The 8,341-nt window shown below is 41.7% G+C and overlaps 1 long non-coding RNA gene across 1 annotated transcript; it reads right to left on the reverse strand.

Annotated features, from left to right (window-relative positions):
* Positions 1-1,339: 1,339 nt before the first annotated feature.
* Positions 1,340-1,844, reverse strand: LOC126034638 (uncharacterized). Its single transcript, XR_007504669.1, has 3 exons — positions 1,732-1,844; positions 1,517-1,589; positions 1,340-1,431 (listed from the first exon to the last, which is right to left on the reverse strand). It is a non-coding gene; the product is annotated as an uncharacterized LOC126034638 (long non-coding RNA).
* Between the last annotated feature and the right edge of the window lie 6,497 nt (positions 1,845-8,341).

The following is an 8,341-nucleotide window of genomic DNA, read 5'->3' on the forward strand; positions in this document are numbered from 1 at the left end:
TGCTCTATAAGTCAGTAAAAGATCAAGCTCTCCAGTGTCCACTACACATCTGATGACATCAAGTAATCCCCATTTACTTCAGTCTCTGCAACAAGGAACATCTTCCTAACTGAAGTAGCCTTGGGTAAGTAGTCTCCTTAGACTCCTAAGGAGTCTGCTTCTCCAGATGGCACAGAGCATACGCACGCTAACCCTCTTTGTTCCTTCTCATCATGACTTAGGTCTTTAGCTTAACTTCTTAAACAGCAAGATAACTTACGCTAACTGCCCTTCACAAGAAAGCTTTTAATTTTGCTGAGGAACTGTCTACTTACCTCCCTACTGTATTCCATGCCGAGCTGCACAGTCAAATACTTTAGTTTTGTGAACTGTATTAACCAAATGAAGCGCAACACTGAATTGAGCGTCAATGATGTATTGAACCCACACTCAAAGCAAGACTTACCACTCTAAGTGATGCTCTTTAGTAGAGGCACTAGCAGTCAGCACAATATAATGTCTAGAAGAAAAGAAAAAGTAACATTCTAGCTCAGGACTTGATATTCCTTCAAATGAAACCAAAACTGCCTTAAATGTATAGAAAATGACTTCCAGACAAGACACATTATATCCTGCAGGCAGCACAATATTAACTGAAGAAAAACTGATTACATCCTTCAGAATTGTGTTCTGCTGCATTCTAAGTATCAGAGCTGGTATTTTTGTTAATAAAAACAGTGTCAGTGGCAAAACACAAACAGTTTTTCTATCTTCCCTATACTTATCCTTACCAAAATTCCTATGACTACCTCCAGCTTCTGAAAAACAAACATATCAATGCCATCTTGTATTTCGACTGCAAGCTAAAAGTCACTATGCTAACCAGTACGGCAATCATTTCAAGTTCAGGTAACAGATTTCATACATACTTGTATTTCTGAAAAAAGTCCAGTGGTTCAAAGAGCTTTGACCAGTCTGATTTTCCTTGGAGAATCTCATTCGTAACTGCAAGACCTACAATTAAGGTTGAAAACCTTACTACCATTTTGTTTTTAAGACTAGCAGAGCGTGATAGAAACTGTACAAGAGAAAGGTTTTGAACAGTAATTGACAGATCAAAAAGCAGGAATTCCCTTGACACAATACACGCCTACTACAACAGTTCATTGTAAAACTGCTCCCTTGTTGCCTGCAACAGGTAGACTTCCCAGAGAACTCTTCTGCCTAAAAGGGCACAACACCGCACGGAATATAACCAAGTCAGGTAATGTGGTTTCATATTGCAAGAATGACACCTTTTAAGCAGTTAATAAGCATGGAAAGAACTTTACCATGTCTGAACTCCTCCACCATTACCGCTCGCGTTGATGTAGATACGTTGTATGTAGAGTTCTGCTGCGGATAGGCTGGGGTGATGATAGGCATTACGTGGTATCGGTCTGATGGGTTCACCTGTGATGTTAAAACAATTGTGCTCAGCACCAGCAGCTTAGCTTAGAAGAAAGGTTCAAGGCTTCCAAATTCCATGTCTACATACCCTGGGGTCCCATACTGCTAAGTTAAGATTGCTCTCTTCCTGTTGTTTCAGCAATACAGGTCTTGGCCACTCCCTAAACAAGAAAAGCCAGGCACTGACTCTGCCATGTAATTCAGGGTAGGACTGAATGGTGTTGGTCTAAATCTTATATAAAGAACCACCTCAGAAAGTGTTACTGCTTTACGCAAATCAAAATAGTCATCAATAGCTCTTACCATTCTGAAAAAAACCAAGAAGAACTTGTTCACCAGAGTAGAAGCCAAAGCGTTTGGATAGAGTTGACACGTTCTCGCTACTAGCACAGCACAGGAAACCCCACCAAGAAATCCCAGCACGTTGGAGTAAATGCCACGTCCTACAATGCAGACATTGTCGTTGCCCTGTAGTCTTCCCAAGCCCAAGTATAGTCCTTCAAATTTACAGCACCACCTTCACAATCTATAGAATACCTATCACCCTTCAGCCTCCAAGTCAGTTATTTTTGCAGTGCAACGAGGCCAAAACTGTTGGTCCTTACAGCGATGCGAAAAAGAATCGTTACCACACCACTTCCCAAAATACCGCTACTCTGAAATTTGCCTGCACTGCTACAGCTACTGCTTCGCTCCAACTTCCCTTGAGAAGAAGGTTCTGCCATTCTTCTAGCACTTGCTCTAGTCACATGCGCAAACGCTATTTTCTTATTCCTTATCTATCAAGCTTTTATACTTCACTGGGCATTTTTTATCCTTTCTAGTCAGGTTCCTGGTAAGCAATGCAGCACCTTGTCTTGTAGGCACTCCCCTCATCTCCCCGCTCCACCCCCATTAAAAAAACACACAGAATCTACCCCACAGACAGTCCTTGAATCTAAACTAAAACACAGGTTTTGAACTAAAACCTGATATTTAAACAGCTATCCAAAGATGAAGGACTTCTAGTGCCATTGTTTTTTCAGCACGAGGTGCCTCTGGAAAGTTTAAAGATCACAAACAATCACATTACTCACGTTTTGCCCATAGTTTAATTGCACGGAGCGTGAGCCGGAAGTTCTCTTTATTTGGCACTAGGTGCAGGATTTCGTCAGTAACTCTGCAGCCTGTAAGAAAAAACAGTTGAAGTACAGCACTTCCTGGTAACAGGTACGAGTCAGTTCTGTGCTGTACTGGATCAATAGCTTACAGTTTCTCCTGCAAGTCTATGAAAACAAGTTTGCATTACTTGCTTTGTATTACCTTAAAAATCAGAGGTTACACATAACCTTACAGGCACATAACATAACAAATTAGAGGTTACACATTCCGTATCACCTCAGGTAACTGGTACCCTCAACAGCTTTTTCATACTTTAGACTACAGCCAACAATTGTCAATAAGGCCCTTCGACAGGATTCCGAAAGCTAGGTTTCTTTCGACAGCCAGGAACAATTAAACCAGTCAGTGTTAAACAGTGAGCAACTTCGGCTTCAGGTATTTTAAATATCCTTTTTTTTTTAATGAACTACCACACAATCTTCTCTATCAAGTGCTCTACCTATTCACCTGAAGCAGTTTCTGTAGCAAACTGGAACACCACACCCCCCCCAATCGAAGAAACATGAAACACAGGTCTATCTAAACACACAACTTGAAACAGCTGAATTTAAGCCCACTCGCCACCTCCTCAGATCTCAAGTATACAGGGGATCAGTTTCTGCATCCTGTACAGAAACTTGGGGTGTGTAACGTGCATTCCATACCAACTTTAGTAACATTTTCTTGTTAAAGATGTGCAAATATGCTTACCATTTAAGCTCCGTATACATCTTATATCCAGGCTTCTGAGACACGAGTTGTCTCTGAGATCAAGATTATCAGCAACAATTGGCACAGACAGTCTTGCAAACACGAGATCAATCTTAAGAGGGAAAAAGTGCCAACCGTTAGAATGCCCCGCAGTTTGCAAAGAGCACACTGGTGGGGGACAGTTACTCAAGTCTAAAAAGAGTGGTTAACATCTGTATTTAGAATTATGTGACTATAGATACATCTCCCAAGAGATTCATTTGCCAGAAGATTCAATACAATTTCTAGAAGTTCCCAATTTTATTTACAAAGCCTTCACTGCATCACCCCTTTCTTTTTAAGCTAGGGAAAGGAAGAGGGCATTTTAAGTTGGAAAAGATTACTCTAGACTTAGAGTTTCAATTAAAAGGGAACTTAAAATTATTCACAGAATTAAGACTTAAGTTCAGTCACCTCAACTATACTTCAGCAAAGGAGAGAGCATTTCCTTTATGCAGTAAGCCCTTTTGATCCTGAAGTATCTGCTTTTTAGTACAGTCTGAGGCAAGAAGATTATCCTGTGAAAGTCTGTACCAGATGAAGGCCACAAAAAGGTCACTGAATAAATCTCTTTGTGATAGTGATACCAAGCAGTAACTTGCTTAGGGACTACAGCAGGCAGGTCTTGATTCATTGTATAGGATGTATTCAAGATAGCTGGATTCCTGCAGCTGACAGACCCAGGCGGGAGTCAAATGAGTACTTTCACTTTCCATTTTCCAGATTGTTTGTCCCATGACCACTTCATTTTGGATGTGCAGCAAAACATTTAGTCTGCTCACACGATTCGTACAGTGAATTACACTGTACACATCCCTCTGTAGATACCTAGCTTGGCAGAGCTAAGAAGACTGAGCAAGGACACCGCCTCTGCTCCCACTCTGCATGATCCTAGGGATAAATGCTATTCAAGCAGGCTACCCTGGTCTACAGCACAGGCCTAGAAAAAGATGTCCCTGATGCTCCCATGCCTGCTAGGCTCCCTAGGGGCTTATTTTCCTATAAGCTCCCATTCTACTGCAATGTCTTCTCCTGGGATACTTTGCGGTCCAAAATAGCACAGTCACAGCTCCCTGGAAAAGTTATCCTATTCCAAAGCAAGAAAAAATTTACTCACTTAAAAAAAACCCAAAAAATGCTTACCTCAACGCCATCAAACTCAAACTTGACAACTGGTACATATGCATCTTCAACTGCCTGGAAAGGAGAGGATAACTGTGTAAGAAAACATGGTTTGCTACTTTAATGTTTCTCCTGAACTACGATCAAATGCAGAATTTACACTGCTAACTACTCAGTATAAAGACTGAGTTGCTTCCAAACCAGAAGAATTGTTCATAAGCTGCAAGCGGTATAGCACTAAGACGGTATAATACTAGCTTTAACAAGTTATTTAGCCAAGAGATCCGGAGGCTGATCACGTATTGTAATGAACAAACAGTGCACAATGAGCCAGCAGTATCAGAGGTTGTAAGGTACTTACCTTGGTGGTGAGGAAGAAAAGCAAGAGATTTCTGTAGCTATCTTACTCCTGGTTAACATCCAGAGAAATCGAGAACATTCTGTCCGCGTTTGCAGCGCGCACTAGCCTCCTGTATTTTTATTTTCTACCATGCCTGAGATGCTATCAGCTACCTTATGGGACAGTTTTCAATTTTGTAGCCCACTCGTCAGAACTGTGCCACAGCCCACTGACCCTGTCTTCGGTCACCTAAACAAAGGCTCATTAGCTATGCACGTGAAGCCTTTCAAAATGTCTGCACAAGGAAGACCAGCCTGAGAGAAACACTTCTCAGGAGTTCGGTTCTATATGCAAAGTACACAGCATATGCACCGGAGGGTCATTTTACAAGGCAGTTTTGTACATTCACAGCACAGCTCCTATTGACTTTATGCAAAGCTGACTGTGCATCTCTTCTACAAAGTCTCGGGCTGAGTAGCCAGAGAAGAACAGGACCAGAGAAGAATGAATTCGAGGTCCTAAAGTACACCCAAGGAACACCATGGCAAAGGTACTGACAGAAACCTTTCCACATCACATTCAACTCCCTTAGCTCTCAGGCTGCCCCTTCCTCTACCTGCATGCAGTTACTTTCTTGCCAAGCCCCTTACTACAGCTAGGATGAACGCAAGGCTCCTAGGCACAACCTTGCTTTTTGATACTATAGCCCACTCATTCCCAAACCATGGGTAGGGGAGAAGTGAACCACAGAGATTCGGATCGGACATACAGTCACTGGGGAAGGGAACCAAAAGCTTGACTTCCACGCTTTCATGCTGCGTAGACAGCATTTTAGAAGGGGCTCAGAAACAAGGCCCTTTTTCATTTTGGTTTGTAAGACAATCACTACCAATAGGAGTCTTTAACAGGAATATTCTTATTGTCGGAGTTGCACAATCTATCAAGGAGAGAGCTTGCTTACTCTTAGGTTTTTTATTTCCTCCTGACGTTTCAGTTTTTCAAAGAACGACTGAAAGAAATCCGATCTTTCTACATGTCTAGGAGCAACACAAGCCACGTCTATGTCAGCACCTGCAAAGAGATGCCATTTGTTCTGTTACTGTTGGAAGACACTTTCAAACATTACAACTATGACCAGACACCAAAAGTTTACCTTTAGTGTGTACTCCAAGCCTGTAAGAACCAAACGTAAATATTTTGCCACCAACATTTGCTACTACTGAAGGGGGAAGATTCTGTGGGTAGAAGAGAAAGAGTTTTCTGGAGAACAGAAGATACACGTTGACCTACGTGCAAGTTTAACTAGCATAGAAGTTACTTAGAAAGACTACAGCAGCCTCCATAAACAATGTCTTCTCCCTCCCATACTGAGCTGTTAGTCTAATAGACTGATTCTGTTTTTCTGAAGGGAGTGCTGGCAACTCACAAACAACAACAACAACAAAAAAGGTGAGTACTGTAGCAGTCGCTTCATCAGTTTAAACAAAGACCTATTATCAGTCTTCCCTGCAGCAGACCCACATAAATGAACACCATCTAAGAGCCATACCAAAGGCAAGTCTAGAGTAATAATTTCAAACTAGATTGAGTGCTGTAGGCTGTCTGGGGCAAGTTTACTGCCCTGTTACCATCTGTCTCCCCCCACAATGTCTTGTTTCAGCTTTGTTAACCGCTACAAGTCAACTGACAGAGCCACTTCGCAAACTTATTCAGTGCCCCAAGGACTTGAAGGTCTTCGTCTAAAGGATCTTTTATACATTATTTCAATGGCTTTTACTACAGATCTCCTTGATACTTAAGAAGGAAGTTAAACGTTGAACTTTAGCATAAATCCTAGTAGTATCGCCTTTGAAAGAAACAAAAAGGCTTCAGCTGTTTTGATAAGAACCTATCAAAAAACCTTACCTGGCTCTCACCAAGTTCTGAAATCCATTCTTTGACCAAGTTATTCAGTCTGCCAAGAACGACCAGCCTGTAAAGAAAACTCATGTTAAGTTTGCCCTAAAAAAACCCCAGGACATTAACAAATTTTACAGTCTTGTTATACCTGTGATTCAGTTCTTCCTCCTCTTCAAATACCCCCAATGCTTTCATCGCTTCAAGCAGCTTCTGAGTATGAATGGAATCTCTATCCGTAGGAGGAGCCAAGCTAATTGCAGAAGTCATTCCATAGTGCCTTGGAGGCTGGTTCTGCAGCCTAGGAGTACTGGGGGAGAAAATAAAATACCGAAGACTCCACAAAAGAGAAAAACAAAACCCAACAAAACAACAACCACCACCTTACTGCAAAACACCCTTCCACTTACAGGTTTCCAAATCAGCTTCTGCCCTTTTGCCCAGCATTAATATAAATGAGGGAAGAAAGATCCTGCTTATGGTTTTTAGATAACTTGACCTAACTTAGAAGCAACTTCTTTAAAAAACACTTGTGGATATAAGAAAAGATCCAAGTTGCTACTATCTGAAGACAGCTTATTTGCATTGCGCTAGACAGTTGGAACTGATCGCCAGGAAATGAAAAGGTTTGAAATCCACTAAGGGTGACACTATGTACAGCACAAGTTTTTTTGGACCCATTTCAGTTTCACAGCACTTTTGACTTAAGGTTATTCCCATCAGCTTTCCGATCACCTTAAACAAGACAATTTAACACTGGCTTCTTTTAGTTCAATGTATTGGCTGTGCTTCTACTGATTCTGAAAGGACATTAGAGTTGATTGCAGAGCAGGGACAAAGTGGTCTGTTAAACAGAGTTGTTGCAGTAAATGCAGCATTACCTTGGTTTTGTCTATGGAAGAGGATGAAGGAAAACATCAACCAATCTGCAGCTAATGTTGCTAGCAGAGCCTTGTGCTCTTAACACAGCGTTCCACTTTTATAGCTCAGAGGCTTAGCTCTACATACATCTGGTTTAATCTAAATCCATGAGATGTACATCAGCACGCAGAGCAGCACAAGTTAAGCTCTGCTTGTAGAAGGTGCTCAAATCTGCTTTCGCTAGCTCACTGCCCAGTCAGGCAGAGCATTACCAGCTGAAACCAGGAGAGAGAAAGGAGGGGCACCGGAGGTAAGAACTGTACTTAATGGATCAAGGGTCTCTACAGAAACACTAGTAGCAAAAGGGGGACACCCATTAAAAAGGTCTCTACAACTCATCATGCTTGTCAAAGAGTCCATATCCAGACCCTAAGGCTACAGGGATTAATGATGGCATTATTCAAACCGGCTATTTTCCTACTTCACAAATGGACAGCTTCAAATCTTAGCTGCGTTAGTCAAGAGACGCTTAGAACTAATTAAGGTATCTGACCCACTTTGGCTGGAATGGGATGAGGAAATGCTCAAAGGAAAGCCTCAACACTTGATTTTAAAAAGATAGCTTATTACAACTCCTTATTTCTAATTGTTGCCTTTACTCTGCCACTGAGGGAAGATGGATTTCTCTCTCGCAGAGTAGCTTTGTCCAACTACAGACGTAGCTTTTAGTCACCTAGTGGGCTCCCCCACCCCCCTTCTCTATGAGCTCATTTTTCAAACTTTTTTTTCTAGGCGTTTTCCAAA

This window comes from Accipiter gentilis, chromosome 35 (genome assembly GCF_929443795.1).
Source record: "Accipiter gentilis chromosome 35, bAccGen1.1, whole genome shotgun sequence".
NCBI classification, from domain to species: Eukaryota; Metazoa; Chordata; class Aves; order Accipitriformes; family Accipitridae; genus Astur; species Astur gentilis.